General features: G+C 49.9%; 1 long non-coding RNA gene across 1 annotated transcript in view; it reads right to left on the minus strand.

Annotated features, from left to right (window-relative positions):
- Window positions 1-515: 515 nt before the first annotated feature.
- The window catches only part of LOC128312435 (uncharacterized), a 41,042-nt gene continuing 27,939 nt past the window's right edge, over window positions 516-13,618 (minus strand). Inside the window, exons 2-3 of the long non-coding RNA XR_008291756.1 lie at window positions 1,311-1,474; window positions 516-681 (exon numbers count right to left, since the gene is read on the minus strand). This is a non-coding gene — a long non-coding RNA (uncharacterized LOC128312435). The remainder of the gene's footprint in view (window positions 682-1,310; window positions 1,475-13,618) is intronic.

The following is a 13,618-nucleotide window of genomic DNA, read 5'->3' on the forward strand; positions in this document are numbered from 1 at the left end:
CTGTAACATTTATAACCTGGTAAAAGTTCATTTTCAGAATATAGACAGCTTGACAAGTCAGTCAAAGGAGAAAGAGTGAGAGAGAGAAATAACATGATAGGAAAATGGGCAGAAGACTCGAACAGGCATTTCATAAAAATGAAAAGGCCTTCCGCCTCAACAGTAGTCATTAAAATGCTAGTTTAAAACACAATGAGGGGCGCCTGGGTGGCTCAGTCAGCTAAGCGTCCGACTTCGGACTTTGGCTCAGGTCGCGGTCTCACCGTTTGCGGGTTCGAGCCCCGCGTCGGGCTCTGTGCTGACAGCTCAGAGCCTGGAGCCCGCTTTGGATTCTGTGCCTCCCTCTCTCCCTGCTCCGTTCACACTCTGTCTCTCTCAGCATCTCAAGGATAAATAAACGTTAAAAAAAATTTTTTTTTAAAAACACAATCAATCAATTCGTTGACCATAAAGAAATAAATAAACGGTGAAAAAGATGTAAGACACAATGGGATACCCCTGCACACTTACTAGAACGGTGACCAGTCAGAACGACCGATGATAGCACATGTTGGCAAGGGTATGGAGCAAACGGAGCTCTTACGCATTGCTGGGCGGGGGACAGAATTTGGTGCAAACACCGTAGAAGACGGTCTGACATATGTAGGTTTTCATGCCGCAATCCCAGTACCACACACAGACCTGACAGAAGTAAATGCGCCGTGAGACAGGGAGAGGAAACTTCGTGGTGCCATCACAGCCAAGACTCCCAAACTGGCGACCCACCACATGCCCACACACGCTGGAATCCCTCAACGCGTCGTAACATACTCGCGCAATGGAATGACACCCAACAAAACACGGACAGCTTCGGCCGCAGCAGGGACAGAGCCATGACCAGTTCTGCACCGCAGAGACCAGCCGCGGGAGAATGCGTGTCAGTAAAAGAACCAGGCAAAAGTCAAGACGGGGGTTCCTTCGAGGAAGGGGTCAAGTCTAGCGGCTCGGGGGGCACAGAAGGGAGACTGCTGGGGGCCGCGGGCAACGTTCTGTTTCTCGGCCTGGGTGTGGTTGGACGAGTGTTCACTTTGTGATTTTCTGAAGCTGTACCTTTAAGTTTTATGGGGTCTTCCCCCACCGATACACTACAATTTATGAAAAGGTTTACAGATATCGGGGGGCCTCCCCTGTTGCTTCCTTCCAACATCAGTGGGCAATGTCCTCCCTGCAGCCAAAGCTTCCCGGGATCACTGTTTGCCTTAGCACTGGGGGCATAAGTGCCCCGGAGCCCCCTGTCAGACCCCCCTCCTCGGGCCCAGCCCCTCAGGTACCTCCGGTTGGCCTCAGGCCAGCTTCCTCCACCCCTGGGGTCTTTTGTGCTCCTCAGGTGGATGTGTTTTCCCAGCATGCTCCAGTCCCTTCCGTCAGAGGCCTGGGGGGCCTGGATTCTGTTTCCTCGGCGACACCCCTCCCTGTGGGCTGCCTCAAATGAATCCTGTGGAAGACAGAGAAACGAGAGAGTATTAAAAATGTCAACGGCAGATCCTGAGATGCACAGCTGGGTAAACAGGGCCGGTGGAGATGTTTTTATTAGTGGCTTTATGGTTATGCTCACTTAGAGTTGTGGATTTAAGGTAGGGGGTGGGGTAGGGGAAGCGGCCTGAGGGTCCTTCCGTCAGTTTCCGGACCTGCTTGGCCCAAAGCATCTGACGCCCTCAGATTGCGGGGGGGGGGGGGGGGGCTCCATCAGTTTGCGGGACCCGTCCCATTTGGGGAAATTGCATTCCTTGGAGTCACCTCTTCGTAACGAAGTCCCCCTGCCCGTGATGGAAACTTCCTGTCTCTCAGATTTCTCCGGGGAGCTTTACCCCCATCCCTACCTCTCGGAAGAACTGGTATTGAATTGTTGCTGCGGTGCAACTAGCTTAGTTTTGGAATGGGAAGTAGGAGAGGAAGGGTGCAGAGGAAGAAAACATCCTACCACGCGTCACAGTGCGTGTCGCCGCAGCCACCAGGAATAAATGCTGTCTCTGTAACTACAACATCCAGCCCGGGCATGCCACGAACACTCATTATGCGGGTCAAAGAGAGGAGGGTTCAAGTGCAAGTTTAGCAGCTTCGTGGCTCCGTGGCTTTGAGGAAATTATTTACGTTCCTGTTCCCTCATCACTGAAATGGAACTAGAATAGTACCAACCTCACAGCGCTGTCGTGAGAGTAGATGACTATAGACCCATAAAGCTCTTAACACAATACCAGGCATACAGCAAGCACCGAATAAACGCCAGACGTGATCAGCGTGAGAACATGTCTTCCCCACAAAACCATCATCTCGCAGAAACGTCTGCATTCCCACGTCCATTGCAGTATTATTCACAATAGCCAATGTCTGGAAGCAAACTAAGTTGTCCATCAAGGGATGAAGGGATCAAGAAAATGTGGTGTATACGGGGCACCTTGGGTAGTTCAGCTGGTTGACCATCCGACTCTTGGTTTCAGCTCAGTCACGATCTCACGATTCGTGAAATCGAGCCCCACGCTGCGCCGGGCTCTGTGCTGACCCAGAGCCTGCTTGGGACTCTGTCTCTCCTTCTCTCTCTGCCCCTCCCCACCCCCAAATAAATACACTTTAAAAAAGGAAAGAAAATGTAATGCACACACACAGTGGAATATTAGTCAGCCTTGAACAAGAAGGAAATCTTGTCATTTGGAACGACATGGGGGAAACTGAAAGGCATTACGCTAAATGAAATAAACAAGATACAGAAAGACAGATAATGCACGGTGTCTCTTACATGTGGAGTCTTAAGAAGAAAAAGCCAAACTCGTAGGAACAGAGAGTAGGAGACTGGGGGAAATAGGGAGAGGTTGGTAAACGGGTACGCATCTTCGGTGATAAGATGAATACAGTCTGAGGACCTGATGTAGAACGTGGAGACCATAGCTGTTAACGCTCTGTTGTAGAACTGGAATTTGCTGAGAGTAGAAGTTAAACGTTCGCACGCACGTGCACTCACATGCACACGCACGCACACACACACACATCAGAAAAGATACATGCGTAAGGTGACGGATGTACTAATGAAATCAGTGCTGGGGGTCTTTTCACAATGTACCCATATACCAAATCATGAGAGTTTACAATACATACATCTTACAATTATGTTAGTTACACCTCAGGGAAGCTTAAAAAAAATGTCTTCCCAGAAGACCTAATATTTGAGTGTCGCCTCAAAGGAGCAGAATAATACTAATAGTTCAGGGTGCTCTATATCACTACTGTAGAACGTTCTACCTCCAGACGTAGCAGCATGGAACCACAACTGTTCCATCGTGTTCCTTTATTCTGTGAGTCAGGCCTTGGGACAGGGCACAGAGTGGGTGGCTGGTCTCCGCTCCATGATGTCTAGCGTCAGCGGGGAAGACTTCAGCAGCTGGGACTAGACAGCCTGTTTCTAAGTGTCTGGGACCTTGGAAGGCTGGGTTCAGACAGGCCTGTTAGCCGCCCCGCCTTCCAGAGACTTCTCCAATATGGCAGCCTCAGGGTAGTTAGGTTTCCTTCCCAGTGACTAGTGTCCTGGTGAATAAGGCAAGAGTTGCCTTACCGTGTAGAACGTAGCCCAGGAGTCTCCCAGTGTCCCTTCTGCCATACTCTCCCAGTTGAAGCAGTCACAAGCCTACCCAGAATCAACCGGAAGAGTCGTAGATGTTATTTCCCCACGGGAAGAGTATCAAAATATTTGGGGGGCTCAGTGTGTGTGTGTGTGTGTGTGTGTGTGTGTGTGTGTATAAACAAGGTTTACTCTGCGTCAAGTCCCGAGCTAAGTTCTTTGCAATGTGTAGATAAGAAACCTGAGCTATCAAGTAGTGAAACAGCTAGTCATTCGAACACCCATCTGTCTGAAACATGTTATTTAATTTTGGAGTCAATTAACCCCTTAGTATTGAATCCCCCCATAAATATATCAATAAATGAGTGAGTAAATAAATGATAGATATGAGAGGTAGACAAATGATATATAGAGATAATAGATTGATAGACAAATAGAAGATAGGTAGATAGTTGCCAGACCTACAGTGAACAAAAGTGAAGCCCAAATTCCTAGGATCCCTGCAAGCCTGAATCCATATTAACTCTCTGAAAGAAAGAGGAATAGAATCCTTGGAGACCTAAAAGAACACAAATACCCCTGAGAAAGCCACCTCAGAGCACTGGCAAAAGCCTCCGAAAGGGTGTCTACAAGACGGTAAACATCTGTCTACTTCCAAATATTTGGATGATGGACTACCATATTTTGTCCAACTTTTCTTCCATTTGTTTGATAAACACAGCTGGCTTAGAAACGAGTAGTGGATCTAAATGCAGGGAACCCTTAGAGATTTTCTCACCCAAACCTCCTCTCTATACCAATGAAGGGAACCACAGAGAGCAAGGGGCTTGGGCAAAGTTACCCACCAAGTGGCTTTGGTATCTTTACTTCAACACGAGTTAAATAGAATCTATCTTGATTTAAGTACGATGTAGCTTAAGACCCAACAATCTACCTCCAGGAAAAACCTGACACAGATCTCTACCGTGCGGGTTGTGGTGGAGAATTGGAAGTAAGCTAGGTGTCCAACTCTAGGGGAATGATAGAGAAAATGGGGGGCAGGTGCACTACGGAGCCCCGTGCATTAGAAACAAATACACGCACACACGACATACACACTTGTGTCTTAATATGTTCACATGGCGACACGGTTCAGCCACATGGTGTTGAGTTAACAAAAATGAACAAAATGAGATCCTTAGCTCACTGACTCTTATGTAAAGTAAGTTCATGCACAAAGATCTATTGCATATATTTTTCTTTATATATATATATATTTAAGTCTAACCCTTCTAATATCTCTTTTTTTAATTTTTTAATTTTAATTTTTTTTATTTTTGAGCAAGAGACAGAGAGAGCCAGCGTGGGAGAGGCTGAGAGAGAGAGAGAGGGTGAGAGAGAATCCCAAGCAGGCTCTGCACTGTCAGCACGGAGCCTGACACGGGGCTCGAACCCATGAACTGTGAGATCGTGACCTGAGCCGAAACCAAGAGTCAGACACTTAACCGACTGAGCCCTGTCGGTTTTTAAAGGGAAAATATTTAAGGGCATGTTCAGACATGAATGTGAATGCCTTTAGATGCCTTTAGCGGGAGGGAGATAAGAATGGGGAATAGAACAAAGAGGGAAAATACAATGTACACAACACAACACAACACAATACAATACAGTGCTTACAATAGGATACGATACGATACGATACGATACGATGGATGGTATGATACAATACGATACGATACGATAAAGCAAGAGGAATGTTTGGCATATTCTAAGTTGATAAAATATGATCAAAGGAGGAGCGTAATTGCTTCTACCCTGCAGATGAGGTGAAAAGAAATTCCTCCTATGTTTCAGCCCAGTGACATCACAGGAAATACCAGAAATTCTCTGGAGGCACACACTACCTCCAGCTCTTGGCCAAAGGTCCGCTGAATGAGGTTGAAGGGGTGAAAGAAACATGTCCTTTAAAAATCCTGTTTTCATCAGCCATAATGGGCTTAAGCCACATGTGAACTATGGGACCAGTTTCACCTTTCAGGACTCCGGGAACCTGGTTTCCATTCACATGTCTTGGGGATTTACGTACATCTCAGCGGGCGATCCCGCTGTGGTCAGCTGGGGAGATCACCTTTCGGAAATGACGGATGAGTTTCCATCTTCCCCAGACGGAGCCCTTTCTTCAGCCCTCAGACATGCTTCCTGGATGGCACCGATCCTCCTCCAAAATACCACGGAGGAAAAGCAGTCCCTTCCACGTCTAGACTGTTTCTTTATCCTTTGCAAAGCGCTCGCAAAATCATCACGTAAAAAAACACGGGTGGCTGAGAAATTACCAGCCCTGCATAAAGAAAGCAAAGGACGAGGGGCGTCGGTGGCATTCAGCGATGTGCCCCAAATCACACGTATGCCTTTTGAACCCTCTCCTCCAGCTTTTCAAGCTATTCCTTCTCATGTAATGTTTGTCACGCTACTGTAACGAAGAATGATCATTCCTTTGATTGATTTAAACCTGTGTGGCACGTACTTTACACAGAGGATGTCACTAAATCCTTCTCTGTGCGGCAAACTCTTTAACCCATTTTACGGACAAGGACACCAACCTGTAAGAGGCCGGGTAATTTGACACGCGGCAACAGCTACTATGCTACCCAGGTAGTATTTGGATCCTGCTTCTGAGCTCTGGAGTCTTGACCCGAAACCACTACCCTTTGCTGTCTCGTTCCACAAATCGAATTTGTCCTGTGCTCTGATCCTGAGATCTAAGCATCTCATTCATTTATTCACGCGCTCAGAAGTGTTCATTGGGCACCTGTTATGTGTGAGACACTGTGTGTGGCCCGTTAGCGGGGCCTACACGTATGAGTGGCGGTGGGGACGGTCCAACTCCCAGACTCTAGATTCAGCCCTACTGAAGCCTGGGGTCCGCGGGAAACTGAGGCCAAGACATTTGCATTAGCAGACCGACGGCGAGTATGATCCCAGAGAGCACGTGAAGGAAAGAGCCAACGCAAGAACGCGTTACCGTCGAGCCACCACGAGGCTGTCATCGTATCCGAGAAACCACACGAAATGGACCTCGGGCCCATTCGTCTGCAAGGAGGTGGAGGGGAGTCTCATCTCACGCTCCCATCCCCCCTTCATCAGAAGGGCCATCCGAACGGGTCACGAATTCCCCCCGTCTCCAGGACGATGCGTCCTCTGCCGCGTCCCACGCTGTGACACCCAAAGGACAGGCCTGCGGCCGGAGGCGAGAGGTGCAACAGGGCGGGCGGGGGGGCGGGGGGGTAAGCCACGTACGTTGCACCTGCATGGAATGTGGTCAGACTCTGCATAGACCTGGACCCCGAACGGTGGCTGGAGTCAGACAGGTGAGGCAAGGGGGTTGGAAGCGTGCATCCGAGGTCTCTGAGTGCGTTCCGGAGGCAGATATCAAATAATAATAATGGCTGTAGAAACAACTCTGTTGTTCTGCACACGGGACTTGCCACCGAGGACAAATACACCGCAGGCTGCATATATGCGTACCTTAGACCAAGTGCTTCTGCGTCTGCAGACTGGCTCCTGCCTCTTCATTGTGATCACGGGAACCAAATGGAGACGGGCGTGTCTACACCTGCGGATGAGGACAGAGGCCGAGGGGCAGAATCGGGCCCCGGGGTTACCCAGAGCGTGACGGATGGGCCGGGATTCAAACCCAGTGCTCCAGCTCCAAGACTCTTTCCCCGCTCTCTGTGAACATTTCTAATTCTTTCCCGATCCTGTTTCAGGAAAGGACAGCTGGGTGGGGGTGAGAACAGCTGCCTTCAGCCTCATAAAAGATGAGTTTCTTGCCCCCCACTGCTACAGAAAGAAGGGAACGAATCCTTTGGTTCTGACCAGAAATTAAAAAAAATTTTTTTTTTTCTTAGCTAAAATATTGTGGGACGGGGGGCGGTGGGGGTGGGGAGGATATTTTGCTCAATTTCATCCTGAAATAGATTTAACCCGTTCAGGTATTCGTTAACCGCTTACGGGGTGTTTGACCCTGGGCGCGTTAACGTTTTTCTCCATGCCTCAGTTTCCCCCACGGCTATAATAACAGCACCTCGTTCCAAAGCTTGCTCAGAGGACTTAAAAAAAAAACATCGGCACCAAACATAAAATTTCGTTATAGAGCCTAGTTCACTTTCCCCCTGTCACTGGACTACTTCTGCCTCTATCCAGGTTATACGAGCAACTCACATCATTGCCATTTCCCTTCTCAAATGCCTTCAAGGGCTTGCATTCAAGGGCATCCAACATAGGGTCTTTTCTCCCTCTTCGTTCGTTTTTACAGCCTGCGTGCTGTTCCCAGGCCACACGCGGCAGTGCCCTGCTTGCAGGATCCCGCCTAGCCCATTCTTCCCACCTGCCATTCGCCCTTCTCGGCCCTCATTCCTTCCTTCCTTCATTCAGGGGTTCTCAAAGCCATCCCTGAGCCAGGCCCACGGCCTCGCCTTTCACAAGATACGCATCTGCTGAGGCCTGCTCTCTCATTTAGGGCAAGCAGACAGCGTTTATCCTGAAAGCCAATTTTAGTGCGCTGCAGGTGGTTGGGCCCCCGGGAGCCCCGTTTCGAGGTGGATTCTAGGGCCACCTGCAGGCTCAGTTGGTCTGCTGGGCTGAATGCTGGATCTCCGCCATCCGCAGAGGAAATGGAGTAGTAAGAGCATCCCAGTTGCCACTCCTGGTCAAGGGTTGGCACGACCGGACGCTATTCGACATCCCCTTTCGCGTTCTTCTCAAATTCGACCTCTTCCATCAGGATGACCGGCGTTCATCTAGCCCCACCTCCGGGTAGATGTGCATTGTCTTTCGGGAACCCTGATTCTTTTCGGCGGTTCACGAAGGCCATTTTCTTTTGCCCAAATACCGCAAACTCTTGAGTAACCGACCGTCCTGTTCTGCTTCCGAGGAAAGCTCAGGTCGGGTACTGAGAGCTTAGAGAGGATCCTTGCAGGAAACACGGCAGTCGTCCCGTTTAGTCCTCGCAAACGCCCTGGGGTTGGGTCTTATTTCACCCATTTTACAGAGGAGCAAACTATGGCCCAGAGACACTAGGGACTCTGCCGTGGAGCTTCACGCGGGTCTGTCTCATTCCAGCATCCACGGTATGGTTCTCTTGGCCACAGGGAACCACAGCACCTCAGAGGTGCTTGGACCCTGGAGGGAAAAAGACGGACCTACTTTGGGTCTCCCTTAGAGCATCCCACGGTGGTCCCAACGCTCCAGGCCACCCGTCTGTTGTCATGCCGAAGTCCACAGTGATGATCTCAGGTCACACCCCTGGAACCCCGCCCCGCTGCGTCACACCCCAGCAGCCTCTGTGCCTCCGGTCCCTGATGAAGCCCCGGCGGGGCGCACAGCTGTCCAGCTAAGTCACCGACCACAGCACACTCTGGCCCATAGTAGGCCCTCAGTAAATAGCTATAAAAAGAGAGGAGGAAGGAAGGAGGGGGGACGGGAGAGAGGGAGGGAAGGACACATGGGAATGGCTAAACAAAGGATTCAGACACAGCCCTGGGCCCCAGGAGCTCCCAGAGGAGTCCCAAACCAGTTCCTTCAAAGGATCGCCTGTCACTTGACCTCCACCTGCCCTGCCCCCCCACCCCTACAGCTCCCTCCCTTCTTTCCCCTCCCTTTACTGCCCTCCTCCCTCCACCCCCACCCCTGCCCCTGCCTCCTTGGAAAACAAGAGCCACGCTGGCCTTTACTGACTGTCAAACACCTCCGTGAGTTTCCTCAGAACAAACCGACTCGGCCGACTGTTCGGTTTGTTGTCTTCTTTTTTCTAAGCTGCTGAGTTGTCCCCGGCCATTGTGCAAGAGGTCAGATGGGGGGGGGGGTGCTGTCAACAGCTCCCGAAGGTAGGCTCCTACCCCAGAAAGGGGGTCCGGGGTTTTACAGGCCTAAGTGGCTGGGCTGGAACACACACACACACACACACACACACACACAGAGCGGCTGTTTGTTTTCGCAGACAGGTCTGGTATTTCCCCGGTGGGAGAGGCGGAGCTTGAAACACAGAAGGTCCTCCTTCCCTAACTGGACACGAACAACAATTTGGGTAAACAGACCCACGTCACCCCAGGTGTGTGCGCCCCTCCCGGAGAGCGGGAGGGAAGGCTGAACGCTTTGAGGGAAATACATTTTGACTTTGTTTTTCAAGTTTACCGTTCATGTATGTTGTATCGTAAAATAGAAGCCAAAAGTCCCCCTCCAAAAATCTTGAATCGCACACCCCGGGGTAAATAGTGACCGCTTGTTGCTTTCATCATCCATTCATTCGCTCAGCAGATATTTATTACATGCCTACTATGTGTCAGACACTGTTCTAGGTTTGGCGAGGAGAAGCGGACCCCGGTTCTTCTAGAAAGTTTCCCTCCGCAGCCCCAAACATCGGAGCGAGCTGCTCTAACGAGGGAAAGGCCTGGTTACATCCGGCCATCTCACACCTGCCCCCTGGAATGACTGTGCCAGACACACGGGTCAGCAGCTTAATTTTCTGTATTTAAAAAATAGTTATTGAACCCTTCGCTATCAGCCCAGGTACTTCTGCCCTTTGCATTTCAAAAGTTGCACATACCCTGCCCTACTGTTTCGATGTACTGTGACCCATTTGAACAGTTTTCTGTGGCTGGAGATGTGGGTTGTCTCTGAGCTGATTTCTAGAACTGAGGTTGCTAGAAAAGGGAACCAGTTGAAAAGCCAACAGACGTAAAAGGGGCTAAGGAGTTTGAAGGGACAAGTTAACTTGCCATCTTCCCCCAGTTGTACGTGCTGCGTCCCTTTCCTAAAAGTAAAGGAATCTGGTCCACCAGCTCGTGGAAAACACAGATGAAATCCACTGCAGTGATAAGGAGGCCCTCTCTGACATCTGCTTCGGAACCCTAAAACGGACCACACCCACCTCAGGGACTTCAGCCTCCTGGTGTCAGCCACCCTGAGTAGGGGTACTACCTGCCTGTGCTTCCCTGGGTTCGATGCTGACCTGGGCAAGCTGGCTCTCAAGGTGGTCCCTTCCCCGTGCCCGCACCCCTTCGTGCCCAGATTCACCCCAGTCCTGGGCCCTGACAGTGCCCCAGCTCACCCCACACATGGTGGGTACCAAGAACACAATGGCCGTCTGTGACCTTCACCATGGCCGCTACCTGACCAGGGACGCCATGTCTGGGGGCCGCATATCCATGAAGGAGTTGCACAAGTGGATGCTTGACACCCGAAACAAGAACAGCAGCTATTTTGTTGAGTGGATCCCCAATGATGTGGAAACAGCTGTCTGTGACATCCCCCCCGGGGGCTAAAAACATCTACCCCTTTGATCGGCAACAGTACAGCCATCCAGGAGCCGTTCAAGCACATCTCAGAGATATTCGCGGCCATGGCCATTCTGCCCCAGTGCACAGGGCACGGACGAGATGAAGCTCACTGAGGCCGAAAGCAGCATGAACGACCTGGTGTCCAAGTAACAGCAGAACCAGGAGGCCGAGGAGGAAGGCAAGTTTGAGAAGGAAGTGGCCTAGAGTTTTCTGGTATCCGGCAAAGCATGGAAGCCACGTGAGCTCTTTATCACTCACAACCTCTCCTCCGAGAGCCATGTCTCTGTAGGTTCTTGTGCTACCTGTCCTGATGTCATGTGCTGTACAGATGCCACTATTGAGGTATTTTCATAGTAAGAAAAAAAAAAGTGAAAGAACCTGTCCTAGGACACTCAGAGAGTGACATTTACATGGCATAAAGCTGTGCCCAGCCTTAAGAAACCCAAATCTCCCCCCATCTTGCTGGATGTCATATCTGGTGATGTGTTGGTTCTTCCTGGAGACCACGTGCTCCCTGAAAGCTAGGGTCTTATCTTTCCAATGCCCAGAATGAGTCTAGGTTCATAGTAAGGACTCTGTAAAAGTCCACTGGAGGAGTAATTAATGAAAGAATAGAGGAGAAAGTGAGTGAATGATTGAATGGATCCCTGGTGGTTAGACAGATGCGGGGGGTGGGTGGATGGATGGATGGATAGATGGATGAATGGATGGATGGATGGATGGATGGATGGATGGATGGATAGATGGTTGAATGGATGGATGGATGGATGGATGGATGGATGGACGGATGGATGAATGGATGGATGGATGGATGGATGGATGGAGAGATGGATGGATGGATGGATGGATGGATGGATGGATGAATGGATAGATGGTTGAATGGATGGATGGATGGATGGATGGATGGATGGATAGATGGATGAATGGATGGATGGATGGATGGATGGATGGATGGTTGAATGGATGGATGGATGGATGGATAGATGGATGGATGGATGGATGGATGGATGGTTGGATGGATAGATGGTTGAATGGATGGATGGATGGATGGATGGATAGAGGATGGATAGAGGGATGGATGCATGGATAAATGTATGGCTAGTAAAATGGATAGATGGAAAGGTAGATGGGTAGATACATAAAGTATGGAGGAATGGACGAATGGAGGCTAGATGAATGTGTGAATAAATGGATAAATCAATGGGCAGGTGAATAGGTAAATAAGGGAAAAGGTGGACGATGGATGGATAGATGGATAATGTGCAACCACCAAATTTATAAGAGTGGCAAATTATAAAGAGGGTTACTCAGCAAAATAATTAATTGGTTTCTGCAGAATACCCACATAAGACTCCTTTTAATAAGCTCCCTGGATGCATTCAGCATTATAATTCAATTTGCGCTCTGCTTATGAGGGGTGCACCAACGTGACAAGTGAACCCAGCAGAACGGTGGCCAGGTCTTGGAGCTGAGTGCACTGGGGGAGTCCAACAGGTAGTAATTAATGAAGGTGATGAACAGGAAAGAAGAGGTCGCAGGCCTGTCGGGGCCAGATGCATCCCGTGAAGCCCCATCACCGGCATTGGCCATCCAACATCTGGAACAGAGGATCCCACACCAGGACCCCTGTGGGCCTGCGAATCGCTCTCTACAGCTGCCACTTTCATGAATATACTTCCTCTTGTATATTCTTGTTTAAATGCCGAGCCATCAACAAGGAACGAAAAGGCCTCCCCTGTCTCCATAGGCGGCACACAGAGCCACCTTTCCAAAAGCAACAGAGATTAGGCAGTCACTCTTCTTCGGATCAGTGTGTCACCAGGCTTCTGTCCCAGCTTGTCTGCCAAGCCCCTTTGACCTGACCAGGAGCCTCTGGGTCTCCCGGTCCCTAGACCCAGCCCTCAAAGGCCAGGAGTTAAATAAATCACCTTGGGAGCCATCGGTGCATCTTCCAAGGGAAACAAGCCTTGGCCCCCGTGAGGTCAGCAGCCAGGAGGGCGAGGCACTTAAGCCAGTATGTTTGTCTGAGGCTTGTCTGTCTTCTCGACAGACAGCAATGTGGCGAGAGTCCAAGCTGCATCTGAGGAGAGACGAGCAAGTGTCCACTGAGAACCTACTATGTGTCGGGTAGTATGCTGGGCTCTGTACAACGTCCCAATTTCTCCTGAGAGGGAGGGAGCAATTTTCCGAAGAGAAGGCTAAGGCTCAGAGAAGCGAAGTGGCTCGCCCAAGGTCGCACAGCTAGCAGGTGGAGGAATGAAGATTCAAAGTCACGTTTGCCTTTCAGCAAAGCCATTTTTTTTTAAAATATATTTCAGCTTTTGACTGAAAGGGTAAAACAATGGGATCTGTTCTCCACTTCTGTGTCTTCGTAATGGAAAATCCTAAATATCAGAACCTATGAATGCATTTTGAGGGGGCGGGGAGGGTCAGAATAAAACTATGCCAAAGAAGGAAGTCTTCTATAACCCAGTGGGAATAGGGAAGAGGAAACCGATCATTCTGGAGCACCCCTACGGACCAGGTAGACACAGTGGTCAGCCCTAAGCCCCCTGGATCCTGCCGTCATGGAGCTTTTAGTTGCATAAGGAAAAGAGCCATCAAGGAAAGATGCACACAAAAAATGCTGAAATTGCAAATGGTGAACGGGAAGTGCATAGGATACTGTTTGTACAAGAGAGGGGAGTCTGAACGTATCTGAGTTTCAAGGAAG

The sequence above is a fragment of the Acinonyx jubatus genome, chromosome D3, assembly GCF_027475565.1.
Source record: "Acinonyx jubatus isolate Ajub_Pintada_27869175 chromosome D3, VMU_Ajub_asm_v1.0, whole genome shotgun sequence".
Lineage (NCBI taxonomy): Eukaryota > Metazoa > Chordata > Mammalia > Carnivora > Felidae > Acinonyx > Acinonyx jubatus.